This window comes from Phocoena phocoena, chromosome 9, assembly GCF_963924675.1.
Source record: "Phocoena phocoena chromosome 9, mPhoPho1.1, whole genome shotgun sequence".
Classification (NCBI taxonomy): Eukaryota; Metazoa; Chordata; class Mammalia; order Artiodactyla; family Phocoenidae; genus Phocoena; species Phocoena phocoena.
The window spans coordinates 6683910-6699087 of record NC_089227.1 but is presented as its reverse complement, the minus strand read 5'-3'; the positions used below and the strand labels follow the sequence as shown (position 1 = coordinate 6699087).

The window sequence follows — 15178 nt, the reverse complement described above, 5'->3', positions numbered from 1 at the left end:
TTCTGCTTTATAACAGTGAATCAGCTATACATATACCTATATCCCCATATCTGTCATTTTGGTTTTGAAAATAGTTATCTTTCATAAAAATATGTTTATGTTAATCTGTAGCATGTAGTTTACGTTAATATATTGACAAATGAATAAATATTAAAATGTTTTCAGTTTGAATTTCTAATTTGGTACGTATTGATAGATCTCGCTCATACAGAAATTATTTTGGGTCCTCAATAAATTGTAAAGGTGTAAAGGGATTCTGAGGCCGGACATTTGAGCACCACTGCCTTCAGCAAGCTGTTGCATCAGGCACATTTCACTTCGGGGACATGATTCAAAGCAGTACAATGTGTAGGTAAGCACTGCAAAGAGCTGCACCCTCACCTGCTCGTGTTTGCCACTTCCTGTAGTCTTTTTTACTAGGTCTCCCTATGACACTAATGTATTTTGATGTCATTTGTATAATTTCTTGCTTTGTGGAACTCAATTTGTGATGGGAAAATTATGATCAAAGAAAGGCTAGGTGTCAATTCAAACATGTAAAAGGAGAGTTAGGAGATCCTGTCCCAAATTGCATGTGTAGTCACGGATGTATCAATAGATTTAAAGCTTGTGCCAAAATCTAAAACGTAAGCTGGATGTTAGTGCTTCCATGATAGCTGTAGAAACCAGAAACAATTTAGATTGTAACCAATGTTGGGTTTTGCAAGCATTTGCAGGAAGAAGTGGTGGTGGATTGGAAGGCATCTTTCCCTGCTCCTGTCCCTGTGGCAGCTCTCAGCACCGGTCCTCTGTGGCAGTGCCCCTGGGTGCTGAGCACAGGGCCACTGCTCTCGTGGGGATGCTTCAGCGGCTCTCACCAGAGGAGGGCGTGTCGATCTTTAAAAATCTTTGAGTCAAAATGGGCAATTTCATGCTCTCTTTCTACATCAGATCAAAATCTATCATGACTGCCCAAAATGTCCAATTTGATTTCTAGATCTCTGCAGGAATCTGTGGGACGATTTAAGTTGTTCTAGACTAACAGATAGATAAGAAGGCAAGGGTGAACCCAGCAGTTGGTTAGATCACAGAAAAGGCTAAGAAGGAGCAGACAGCACTGAAGTGGCCACAGGCTCTCAGCACGAGCTCATCTGGAATGCCCCGAAGTATGAGACAGAAAGGTTGACTCAGGTCAGCCGTCTCTGAGAAGGTCTGGGGACACGCAGTCAGCCCTGGCACAGTCCTATTTGCAAGGAATGTGTCTTCCTTTACCCTCTGAGGGCCAGGTGCAACCATCGGGCCCAGGAACAAAGCCTCAGTTGCAGACGTGGTGGGATTCTGGGAACAATGCGGGGCAGGGGCTCATCCCCAGCTCAACCCGGATTGGTCCTCAGAAAAGAGAATGTCATCATTTCCCGCCCTCCCACAGGAAATGATGAATTTATTGCATAAGGACGTTATTTGTACATTTAAATGAGCAATACCGAGGAATAAACTTCTAATTTAGCAATACAACGTAGTTTTATATTACGTCAGTTCTACAGAATTTTACGTTTCCTGTAAATACAAACTGTACGTCTGTTCCAAAATTTATTGCCTAGATGTTACATTGTAGGGGTTCAAGTAAAAAATGAAATGAAGGGATACGTTAATAATTTAACTGAAACTGAAAACAGGTAAACTATAAGTAATTTAGACTGCGTTTGAGACATGGTTCTTACTAACTGCACCTAGCATATAACAGTTTACTAAACATGCAGTTATTTGACTTTTTAAAAATAAGAATTAGACATACATCTATATCACGATCTATAGAATTCTCTACTGACAGAACTGATTTCAAGTTTTTCTCATGCTGTAATGATTAAATTTTTCTTCCTGGCACTCAAGTACAAGGATAGTCTCTATTCCCACGAGAGTTTTTGAATCAAATCTATCTATATATCTATATCTTTGAACTGCTCTCTGAGCAAAACTGGGAGGACCCATGCCTCTGCATTTTGATTAATAACAGTGCTCTACAAAACACTGGAAGGAAGAATGGGCTTCATGAATAACTGTGCACTACCCCTTCCTTCCTCCAGACCAGGCACAGCCCATGAGGGAGGCAAAGGCAGCGTGGTGCCCTGTGAAGCAGATGCAGTGCCGGAGGAGCAGACTCCCCCTAGAACATAGGAGACGCACTATAAAGATTCCCATAAATATTTGGTGGCGGGGTGTGGTTTGCAGGTAATGAGCCAGTGAACTGTGACTTCCAACTGTTCATGAGAAGTTCTTCATAAGCTAGGGGAACCTGGCCTACCTGGTGCACAGAGCAGTTGCAGAGATAAGTTCTTTCCAGGAAAAAATACAGGATTTTTCGGTAACGAGTACTACAAGATACCTTTTCTACTCAGGTGGCTGCTCTGCCTCCATCTAGCTAATTATTTCCTTAGCTCTTCTCCATGCAAAGAAATAGGCGTCTCCTAATGCAAACTGGACTTCATTTGGGACAGCCCTCCCATTCATAAGGAAAGAGCTGGCTTACTAGCTAGCTACCCGATCTCCTTAGCAGATAATGGCATGGAAAGATCCCCCTCCTACTCTACATATTGTGCTATATAAACTGTCCAGAATAGGCTAATCTATAAAGACAGAAAATAGATGAGTGGTTTCCTGGGGCTCTGGGGAGAGGGGATTAGGAAGTGATGGTTAGGAGATATGGAGGGATTTTTTTGCGGTGATGAAAACGGTCTAAAATTGATTGCGGTGATACAATCAATTGCACAACTCTGTGATATACTAAAACCATTGAATCATACACTTCCAGTGAGTGAATTATATGCTGTATGAATTATACCTCAATAAAGCTGTTACACACAAAAAACAGTTGAGGCACCGATAGCCAATACGCAGGCAGAAGAGTGCCATGATCCAACTCTCCACCAACACATGTGGGTGGCAGGACGGAGCTCACCTGCACCAGGTGAGGTGGAGAAACTCAAGACACCTAGGCTGTATGTTGGGACACAGATTTATTATTGATGATTGGCCATAAAAAGGCTTTGGGAGTGACATTACATGGCATCACTCAAATGTGCTCTGATATGGTCCCCATGAGAATTAGTATGGTGACCAGAGGAAGAAAGAGAAGGATAAAGAGAAAAGGAGAGAGATGGCATAATACACCCTAGGCCCTTTCTTGGAATTTTCCAAGTTCCTTTCCTCTGCCCAGGATTCTTGAAGACTGGCTGTGCCTTCTGGGTGGGGTGCCCCAGGCCCTGGCGGGACATACAAGGGTCCGTTCCCATTTCTTTTCTTCAGAGCACTCGCTCCCTACAGGGTACAAACCAGATGCCCCAGAAGCTCTGGGACTTGTGCCTCTGGAGACTCCCTAGGGTCCCCCTGGCTGGACCCAGGTTCTAGGAGAGTGGTCTGGAGAATGATTAGGCCTCAGAATGGGGCTGATACACTGACTTGGGGTGATTCAAATTGTTTGTGTAAATAATGGCCCTGCAAAACATTATTTGCCTTGGGCCCTATACACCCTCCTGTATGTATTTGTCAACGAAAACTCAATTCATCATCAAGCTAAGAAGGAAAAATTGAGAATTTTGAAATTGAGGATTATAACCTGGGAACCGTTCCGCCTGTTAGAAGTTGAAGGCCCAGTCAAACACATTTTCAAGACAAACGATCGTACATAAAAATGACATACTTATATTTTACATAAAATTCACCAAAGACACACTAGTCCTGGTAATCATGGTCAAAGTGAGCAGCAGGTCACTATGACCCCCTACAGACCTGGGAAAGAACACTAACCTTTTAAGACGTTCCATTGCTAGCATCAGAAGAAAGGAAAACAATTGATCTTTACCATGGAGAAGGCGCTCCCACTTTTGAGGAGGTCTGGTTAATGTATAACGCAGATACACACTGCACCTTAAAGGGGGAGGGAGGAGGCCCAAACAGAGAGAATTTTATGCTTACATTTTCTTGTCTTGCCTTAAAATGTAAATTTTATTTCATCACCTCCCCCAACTTCAGAAATAATGTTAGTAGAGAAGAAGGAACACCATGTTCACCCCTGTGACTGTCACAGTCAATTGCATGGTCAACTCTTCTTCAAAAAGGGGTCAAGAATACACAAGAGTACAACATGGGGGATACAGCCAATAGTTTTTTTTTTTTTTTTGCGGTACGCGGGCCTCTTACTGTTGTGGCCTCTCCCGTTGCGGAGCACAGGCTCCGGACGTGCAGGCTCAGCGGCCATGGCTCACGGGCCCAGCCGCTCCGCGGCACGTGGGAGCCTCCCAGACCGGGGCACGAACCCGTGTCCCCTGCGTCGGCAGGCGGACTCTCAACCACTGCGCCACCAGGGAAGCCCTACAGCCGATATTTTTAAATAACGTAAATGGAGTATAACCTTTAAAAATTGTGAATCACTATATTGTACACCTGCAACTGATAAAATATTGTACATCAACTATACTTCAACGAAAAAAGAAAGAAAATAAAATATGAGAAACAAAAAGAATACACAGGGATATACGATTTCTCTTCCAGAAATGGTGATGGGAAGACTGGGTATCTATAACCAAAAGAATGAAATTGGACCCTTATAAACCTGTTGACTGAAAAAAATGCACAAGCTAAAAGTTGAGAATTATGTTTTATTTGGTGGACAAAACTGAGGGTTTAAGCTCGGGACACAGCCTCTCAGATCGCTCTGAGGGACTGCCCCGAAGAGGTAAGGGGGAAACCGGGATACAGAGGAGTTTTTGCAACAAAGACCAGGTAGTCAGGACATCAAAAGATTACTGTTAATGAAAGAAAACCAGACATCTCAAGCTGAGGAATTTAGTGCTTTTCTATGTGTGGGAAGATGCCAGAGTCTGGGCTCACTGAAAGCATCCCTTTGATCTGCACCTCAGCTATCTGGGGCCAGTGTCGTGTGCTTTCTCGTCCTGAGTCTCTTCGGGGTGCAAGTCCGGGGGTGGCTGCAGTGGCTGACTACTTGATGGTGGGCATCCTGTTTCTACCCTGAGTTCCCTTAGGGCTCACCACAGGGTGGGCTGTAATGTGATGGCTTGATTTGATCCTTTGTTTACTGATATGGGAGGGAACTTTGTTTTTCATTGATATACCATACACAGAAATCTACTCAAAATGGATTTAAGACTTAAACATAAGACCCCAAACTGTAAAACTCCTCAGAGAAAACATAGGGGAAAAACTTCGTGACATTGATCTTGACAGTGATTTCACAAAGATGACACCAAGAGCACAAACAACAAAAACAAAAATAAACAAGCAGGGCTACATTGAACTAAAAAGCTTCTGCACAGCAAAGGAAAAAATCACTAGAGTGAAAAGGCAACCTAAGGGTTGGGAGAAAACATTTGCAAACCATATATCTGATAAGGAGTTAATCTACAAAATGAACAAGGAACTCCTACAGCACAACAGTAAAACAAACAAAAACAAAAACCAACCAAACAAAAAAAAACCAACTCAATTTAAAAGTGGGGCTTGAATAAAATAGTCAAATACAGAGAATTGAAAAGAAGAATGGTGGCTACCAGAGACTGGAGAGAGAGAGAAATGGGTATAAAGTTTCAGTGACCCAAGATGAATAAGCTCTCGAGACCTGTTGTACCACTTTGTACCGATACTCTACAGTAATCTATTGTGCACTTTAAAATTTGTTAAGAGGGTAGATCTCATGTTAAGTGTTTATTCCACAGTAAAATAAAAACAACAGCAAACAGACAAAAAAAGATATATGGTTCAGTTACATGTCCTATCATTTGTGTTATTATAGATATATGTCATGTATATACGTCATAAACATCCAAACACAGTGTTAATCTTTCTTTTAAAGAAATTAATAGAATAAAAAAAGAACTTCAAACTGTTTCCCCTGCAGTGGACAGCAGCTGAAATAGCTAACCGTTCTTTTAGTTTTCAGCTGTTCCTTTTTGCTGGGGCCATTGAAGTCTCCCTGTGATGGAGCACGACCCAATGGGGCCTTCCCGGGACAGACCCCTCCCCCATATCCTCTGCTTTAGCTCCTCTCTGAAGTACCTAGATAATAGTATCTGATGCACGTTCCCTGAGTTGCTTTACAGATGTGAAAAAAACCCACCAAATGGAAGACGTTAATTACTAGATGGCCATGAGCACATAGTCCCCAGGTCTCCTAGAGCCTGAGGATTGATAATGTGAACCCCTGTGACACCACCCTGTTACCTCACCGTGAACCAATCAGAGAACTGTACACGAGCTGATCGCTTACCCTGCGACCCCTTCCTCACCTGGCTTTTAAAAGTGCTTTACTGAAACCCATTGGGGAGCTCGGGGTTTTTGAGCTCTAGCTGTCCCGGACTACTACGTGTGTGGCACCTTACAATAAAGGTTGCACTTTCCTTCACCGTAACCCAGTGTCAGGAGACTGGCTTTACTGGGCAAGGCTGAGCAGACCCAAGTTTGGTTTGGTAACATCCCCACGCATGTGTAGTTTAGCAGATCAGCCAAGAATCTGGGCAGAGTTTACAGTCAGACTTTGGGGTTTAGCCACTCTGCGTCTCCTTCCCTTCCAGGATTTCTTCCCAAACTTTCCATCTGCTCTGCCGGTCCCAAATTTTGTCACCTGACACTTCAAGCCGCCTTGAGCAGCCTATGGCCTGGGGAGCTCTCCAGGTTGCTTCAGGCCAACAGCTGCATAATCACAAATCTTGCCCACTAGGCTCCCTGACTTTCAAGGACTGACTCCACTCCAGTTTCTGCCTGCTTTTGGTCCTGCTCAAGTATATACACCCTGTGGCCTTTTTAAAAATTTTTACTGGAGTCTAGTTGATTTACAATGTGTGTTCGTTTCAGGTGTACAGCAAAGTGAATCAGTTATACATATACACATATCCACTCTTTCTTAGATTCTTTTCCCGTGTAGGCCATTACAGAGTATCGAGTAGAGTTCCCATGCTATACAGCAGGTTCTGATTACTTATCTATTTTATATATAGTAGTGTGTATATATCAATCCCAGTCTCCCAGTTTATTCCTCCCCATCCTTATCCCCTGGTAACCATAGGTTGTTTTCTACATCTGTGACTCTACTTCTGTTCTGTAAATAAGTTCATTTTTTCCCTTTTTTTTAGATTCCATATATGTGATATCACATGGTATTTGTCTTCCTGTGTCTGACTTACTTCACTCAGTATGACAATCTCTAGGTCCATCCATGTTGCTGCAAATGGCATTATTTTGTTCTTTTTTATGGCTGAGTAATATTCCATTGTGTATATGTTCCATATCCTCTTTATCCATTCCTCTGTTGATGGACCACACTGTTGTCTTTTTAACTCTTTATTATTATTATTATTTTTTGCGGTACACGGGCCTCTCACTGCCGTGGCCTCTCCCGTTGCGGAGCACAGGCTCCGGACATGCAGGCTCAGAGGCCATGGCTCACGGGCCCAGCCGCTCCGCGGCATGTGGGATCTTCCGGGACTGGGGCATGAACCCGTGCCCCCTGCATCGGCAGGCGGACTCTCAACCACTGTGCCACCAGGGAAGCCCCTAACTCTTTTTTTTTTTTTCCAGGTTTTATCAGTGTTATCTGTGGGAGGATTTGACCTCCTGCAGATAGTTTGGTGAAATCGTTTCCCCGTTATAGAAGCCAGAACTCCTGTATATATTTTATGTTTTTCTTTAGCAATAAATCATGAATGTTTACCTCTGTCCTTAAATATCTCCTATAACATGATTTTATTGGCTGCATAGTGTCCCACTGTATGACCTATCAGAACTTATTTTATCACATCATTATGAGAGGTTTAGTTGTTTCTGTTTGTTTTTATGAGTAACGAATAATAAGATATTAATGGCCACTGGCCATTCACCAAAGCTGAAAGCAGCTCTTTTGCCCCTTTCCTGTTTTCCCATTTCTGTTCCCTTCTAACCTTGAAAGAACCTAATTAACCTGTTGATTCTTTTCCTAGATAAGAAGTAAGAATGAAGAATTAAGTAAAGAATGACTAGCTCTCTACCCTCAAGAGACCCTCTTAGTAATGCTGCAGGCAGAGCACACAGACAAGATAACATATGAAGAGAGAGTCAGCCAGTCTGCACACAATGGAGAAGGATGCAGAACCCAACCTCCTGCCTCGATGATTCACTGAGATTCTTGCCCTCATTCTGTCCCCTCAAAAATTATAATGGCTGAGCAGAATCTTTGGAGTTGGCCTTGGGACATGAGCCCACCTTCTCCCCAGATTGCCAGCTTTTCTGATTAAAGCACCTTTCCTTCCTATTGACACATGCCTCTCGACTATTGGCTTTTGAGTGGCAAGCTGCTGAACTTGAGTTCAGTAACAAGGTGATCATGTGACAGTACACGGCACTGCCCAGCTTTGGGTGGCGCCACTCACACTGTATTGTGTCTGAGACATCCGTAGGAACACATCTTAGAATACACATAGTTCTGTAGAGCTGTGCTGTGCTGGGGCCATGTCTAGGAGCCCAGGGACGCTGTCAGGGAAAAGGAGGATATGAAGCGCTAAAGAATCCCAAAGAAACTATGAGTTGAAGTCTTGGAACTAAATGATACCTTTTCTGCTAACCCTGAAATTACTAGTCATGCCTTTATGGGTCTGCCTGTGGTGCTGCTGAGAAAGTGTGGACTACACACTGTACCAAAGTCACCGGCTTCTTTCTACTTTCATGCATCCCTGCTTTGTCTCTGAATCTCTTACTTTGTCTGACCCTTCCAGTCCCCTCCTTCTCCATTGCTCTCCATGCTCAGCTCCGGGAATCAGCATGGATCTGTGTAGGTCTCGGTCCAGAGAGTGGCACCTTGACCACAGGGTGCTTGTGAAGACTTACCTAGGGAAGAAGAGAGCGTTCTTCATTGCTGATTATATTGAGGAACTCTCTTGCTGAGGAGAACTTGGGTTAGAAGAGAAAGCATCTTTACAAAAAAATGACATAATTATAGTTTCTTTACTGACATGGGTACGTTAAAGAGCCTTATTTAGCTAAGAGACCTTTGGAAATAACAAGATTTAAGAATTACCTTTACTTTTGGCTGTGTTGGGTCTTCCTTGCTACGTGCGGGCTTTCTCTAGTTGCAGCGAGCAAGGGCACGGGCTTCTCACTGCAGTGTTTTCTCTTTGTTGCGGAGCACAGGCTCTAGGTGTGCGGGCTTCAGTAGTTGTGGCACGTGGGCTCTAGAGTGCAGGCTCAATAGTTGTGGCACACAGGCTTAGTTGCTCCGCAGCATGTGGGATCTTCCCGGACTAGGGCTTGAACCTGTGTCCCCTGCATTGGCAGGTGGATTCTTAACCACTGTGCCACCAGGGAGGTCCCACATTTACTTTTCTTTATATTCCTTTCTAGGGTTAGGGTAACATCTTGACTGAAATTTAAATATAGGGCTATAAAATAGAGCAATAAAATACTTTCTATTGGAAAGAAAGAAAGAAAAAGAAAGAAGTAAGAAAGGAAGGAAGAAAGGGAAAGAGAAAGAAAGAAGAAAGGAAGGAAGGAAGAAAGGAGAAGGAAGGAGGGAGCAAGGGGAAAGAGCAAGAAGGAAAAAAGAGAAAAGAAGGGTGGAGGGTGGAGTGAGGGGGAGGAAATACTTTGCGTGGCTTCTCAAATCAAAGCTCCTTCTGGGGGAAGCCAGTTGTGGTCCCATAAGCAAAATGCTTGATGTGTTGTCTTTTCAAATGATCATTGATATAATATCCCTACAAGTGACTACATTTTAGACTGTTAATTCTTACTATATACACAGTTTTAGATCTTTTATCTCTCCATCTGTCAGGGAAAGAATTGGCAAGGGTAGGGGTGACTCATCTTGGTTATTTCTTCTAGTCCTGTATTATTTCTCTGGCAATATGAATATCATGGAATTCTACCTGATTGGGCAAAAAATCTCTCTATGTTCTTTTCTTATTATTTTTTGTAAATTATATCTACCCAGAATTCATATCACTAGTGGAGGCTTCAGTTCTTAAAAAGAATTGATTAACTAAGATTGGTTCCATCTGTACTTGGTCCTGTTGAATATAACATTCACCCTCCTCCTAGCACCAGGTTAATAAAGATAGTGAGAAAGTCCAATAGAACCCATCCAGATTAATAAGGAAAGATGCAAAAGAAAAGTTATAGTTTGGCTATCATGGATCTCACTAATGTAAAGTTTATTGTTACCACCACCAATACAATCAGATGTAACCTTATTAAGAGGGAAACAGAAGGAGATTTCACATACACAGAAGAGAAGGTAGTGTGACCCAGGAAGCAGAGACTGAGTGATGTGGCCCCTAGCCCAGGAATGCCGGCCGCCACCAGAAGCTGGGAAAGGCAAGGGATGGATCTCTCTTATAAGACAGAAAAAGTGCAGCTCTGCTGACACCTTGACTAAGGCTCAGTGATACTATCTTTGGACTTCTGGCTCCAGAAACATGAGAGAATAAATTTCTATTGTAAGCCACTGTGTTTGTGCTAATTTGTTACAGCAGTTCAGGAAAGGAATACACCATGCAATGGAATGCTATATAGCAATAAAAATAAATGAATGGCTTCACACACAACTTGGATGCATCTCAAAAACATAACACTGAACCAAAGAAGCCAGAGTCAAAAGACAACCCACTGTATAAGTTCCATTTAGGTAAAGTTTAAAAACAGTCAGAACTCATCTCTGTTGTTAGAAGTCAGGACAGTGGTTGCCTGTGTGGAGGGGACATTGACAGCGAGGGGCATGAGGGGTGCCTGTGGCTTCAGTGATGTTCAGTCTTTACATCTAGGGTTGTGTTCAATTTTGTGATGGTTCATTGAGCTGTAATCTTATAATTTAATTTTAATAATTGATTACAATTTAATTATAATTAAAGCACTTTCTATATGCGTGTTTCACTTAAAAATTTATTTTAAAAAACTAAATGAAATCTGGTCCAGTGGCATCTGATGTGTCTTCCCCACCATCGTCTCTATAGAGACTGTGGCTCAAGGGCTGGGATGGGAGTGTAGCTGCACCTGCTCTTTAATCCCCTCTCCCTTCTGGACCTACCTTGGCTTGGATTGTTTCGATCTGACGCTGGTGGCTTCTCTGCTATGCCATTCTCTGTGTAGACGGTGTGTGTGTTTGATTTGGGAGGGGGCAGCGTTCAGCTTCACCCTGACCTACCCTTTATCACAGAGTATTCCCTCAAAAGGGGGCAACTGTGTGTCCTGTTAGCCGCACCAACAGTCCAGGTCTATAGCATCTGTTCAGGGCAGGGCTTGCTATCTCTTGTCCTGTGCCTGGGTGACCCGAGGGCTCCTGTCTCCCCCAGCATCTAAGCTCCACACTGGAATGCCTTATCCCCCCATCATGTCTCCAAGAGCTTCAGAGATCTGGGCTGGGTGGAGGAGTAACTCCCTTTGGTTCTCTGGCACATCCCGCAGTGGGTCCATCTCATCTTGCTGGCATGGGGGGCATCTACGGGGGAGAGAGAGGCCAATCTTTTTTTTTCTTTTTTTAAATCAGGTTTTTCTTTTTTTATTTTAATTGATGAATTAATTTATTTATTTTTGGCTGTGATGGGTCTTCGTTTCTGTGCGAGGGCTTTCTCTAGTTGTGGTGAGCGGGGGCCACTCTTCATCGCGGTGCGCGGGCCTCTCACTATCGCAGCCTCTCTTGTTGCGGAGCACAGGCTCCAGATGCGCAGGCTCAGTAGTTGTGGCGCACGGGCCCTAGTTGCTCCGCGGCATGTGGGATCCTCCCAGACCAGGGCTTGAACCCATGTCCCCTGCATCGGCAGGCGGACTCTCAACCACTGCGCCACCAGGGAAGCCCAGGTTTTTCTTTTAATTGACACCGTTTCCTCTCTCGGGTGCTACTTTGGTAATGATTAGGTCCCCACCTCTCAAGAACATTGCATCTGAACAGGCTGAGACAGAGCCAGTGTGAACAAAGACCCCAAACCAGGGCTTTCGGAATAAAAAGAACAGGAAAAAACAGCCTTTCTCTTCACTTACAAAGGGAGTCCCTCAGAGGGTCCAAAGCTCTGTTTTCCAAACGTAGAAAACCTGGAGCTCAATGCAACTGGAAACCAAAATATATCAGAAAAGAAGCAGAGGGCTTCCCTGGTGGCGCAGTGGTTGAGAGTCCACCTGCCGATGCAGGGGACACGGGTTTGTGCCCCGGTCCGGGAGAATCCCACATGCCGCGGAGCGGCTGGGCCCATGAGCCATGGCCGCTGAGCCTGCGCGTGCGGAGCCTGTGCTCCGCAACGGGAGAGGCCGCGACAGTGAGAGGCCCGCATACCGGAAAAAAAAAAAAAAAAGAAAAGAAAAGAAGCAGAGTGCTTCATCATATACTCAAGGTCTGATCATCCCGTCTCTTCTACAAGGAATGGCCCTACTCCAACATTTTGAAAGGAAGATGTTTGTCTCTATTTCACTTTCCGAGTAGGTATAAAATCTACTAAAAGGGATACAATGGATCAGAATAGATCAGCTCACGCACAAGAGACACCCCCAGATAAAGATTTTTGCTTGCTGAGATTATTCAGCACATCATTTCAAAGAGAATTCAAAAGGCGCAGCTACGTTCGCTGATAGGTTATGTGAGACACACATACATACAACCCATTTTTCAGTGTATATGTCAAGGGGCCAAGACCCCTGATCAGCTCAGTAAGTTAGCTTGTACATTACAGCGCTCAGAACAACAGAGGGAAAGACAATTTCTTGGAGAGATTCATGCGCCCAGTGCCCCGCGCCTTCCTTAGCTGGACCCCTCCTCTTCTTTGGTTGCCATGGCCTCAGAGGCAGCCGATTCCTTTAATCGACCCGCTGGCTTCTCCTCCTCTTCCTGGGGATAGAGGTCCAGGTACTTCTGCATGCACTCCTGCATGGCCCGGACCTGGTCTACACAGTCCGACCCCTTGACATCCTCTGTGCTGCAGTGGAAGCAGGGAAAGGCCGCCCCCAAGGCACGGGCAGTTCCAGCTGATGCCTCCGTGGGGCAGGATCAGTCCGTGCTCCTCGTACGGATCATTGGGGTTGTCAGCCACCAGCTCTGAGTTTCATGGTCTTCTTTGGTCACAACTATGATTCGATCCTTCCCTTCCTGCCGGCAATAGGCCATGGTGCAGCCGGGCGCTCCGACCTCACGCCGTGACCTCTCTGCTCCAGAGAGGCCTATTTTTCAGGCACTCCTAATTCCCCTAAATAATTCTTCTAGCACCTCCTTCCTCTCTGCGCTCTGGGTGCGGATAGGTAGGGGAGAAGAACTTCCTGCTTCTCTGTAGAAGAAGAAGAGAGAAGCCTCTCATCATGAATGCTGGGCCAGATCACAAGGTAACTCAGGGACCTGCCCAAACCCACTCCTCCTCTGGTGAGGCAGGTGGAAGCTACAGGTCTCCTTTTTAGTTCAGGGTGGCGGGGAGGCTATAGATGACCTTGACTATAGTGGGGATACTCAGCACCTTTCTGTCCTTGGTATTGGACTTTAGTCACTAATTCTGGGGCAAGTGGAAAAATCCCACTTGATCTGTTGTCCCAAGGACCACTGCCCCAATCTTCGCAGATAAAAGAATACTCAAAAGATGGGTCCAAGCAAAGTGTGCAGGCAATATTCTTTCTCCCAGAAGTATCTAAGAATACTAGAAGATTGGCTCCAATCTTTGGTAATTTCTATATTTTTATAAGCTTGTATAATTTTGTCTCGTTGGACCCCCAACTATAGTTGTAACTGGAGGAACAAGTTATCTTCATGTTCCTTGATCCCTGAAAGTTTACTTGTAATTGAGAATAATAAACCCTCATTCTACTTGCATTCATCTATGTTGTTACACTGGGCAGGTAAAACTTACTTTTTTTTTTTTTTTTTGCGGTACGCGGGCCTCTCACTGCTGTGGCCTCTCCCGTTGCGGAGCACAGGCTCTGGACGCGCAGGCTCAGCGGCCATGGCTCACGGGTGCCCGCTCCGCGGCACGTGGGATCTTCCCGGACTGGGGCACGAACCTGTGTCCCCTGCATCGGCAGGCGGACTCTCAACCACTGTGCCACCAGGGAAGCCCAAAACTTGCTTTTTTGTCATTTGTAATTCTTCTTTCATGCCAAGTCTGTTTTTTCTGATCAAGTGGGTGATGCCCCATCATCATCCACTAGTTCCATGGTTTCCTGGAAAGACTCACTTGAGTCAACACTCTGATTTGGCCCAAGGTACATAAAATCATTTCAGAAGATACTTGGATTAGTTCTCTCAACTTCTGTTGCGTTCTCAGGAAAGCATATTCTGACTTCTCTCTCCTCCCCGTTTCTGACCTTTAGTCAGTGCCTTCCACTGTCCAAATGCTTCAGGAAGCCAGAAGGTGAGAGAGCACAAGGAACCATGCCCATAAGGGTCAGCCTCCTGAGGCCCAGAGCAGAAGGCCGGGGGGGATGGATTGAGGGGTCACAGCTGGGGAGGAATAGAGTGTAACCAGCACAGATGTCCCTTCTACTAGAGAAGCACAAAGAATCCAGGTCATTCCAGACCATTAAGGAAGATCCCGTTGGTTTGTAGATTACACTAGTCACTGTCATTTGCCCCTTGTCCAAGCCCTTGTGGTTCCTTGGAGGTGGGGCTTCCTCGGCTTCATCCTGTGCTATGGGGCTCCTGCCTAGGCGGGGCACCCTGACCGCTCCCCCAGCTCCATTCTCCTCAGGTTTGCCCTGTGAATGTTCCTCTCTGAGCTCCTGCCAGCTCTCCAGGGAAAGCAAAGGCGTGGAGGACGGGTCCTGCCATTCTAGGGTCTACAAATAAAATAAAATAAAACTAGCTAACCCTTTTAAGTCAGTTTGGGAATAAACTTTTAGTAAAATTGGTCATGGTAAAGTTTATTTACCACATTTTAAAAGGAACTGATTCCTTGTGACAAAAATCTAGAAATTCAGACTTTACCTACTGTTGCTTATTTCTACCAAGTCAAAACTTCCGGATTTTACAAGATTCTTCTGTCAGTTTTACAAAGTCTCTAACAAACGTTTTTTCTATGTGTAGAATTAATTGTTGCCGGTATTTTGTGCTGATTGTTTCTGATGGTGATATTATAATTTGGATGAAAAACTGATACTTTGTATTTATTTCTTTAATAATCTTTGAGAAAGTGTGTACAGTTTTGCCCAGGAATTTCAGGGCTGCAATATTCCTGATGATTGGTCTAACATTTTACTAATT

The 15178-nt window shown here is 44.5% G+C and overlaps 1 pseudogene; it reads right to left on the bottom strand.

Annotated features, from left to right (window-relative positions):
- Positions 1-12739: 12739 nt before the first annotated feature.
- Positions 12740-13102, bottom strand: LOC136128528 (mitochondrial intermembrane space import and assembly protein 40 pseudogene; annotated as a pseudogene).
- Between the last annotated feature and the right edge of the window lie 2076 nt (positions 13103-15178).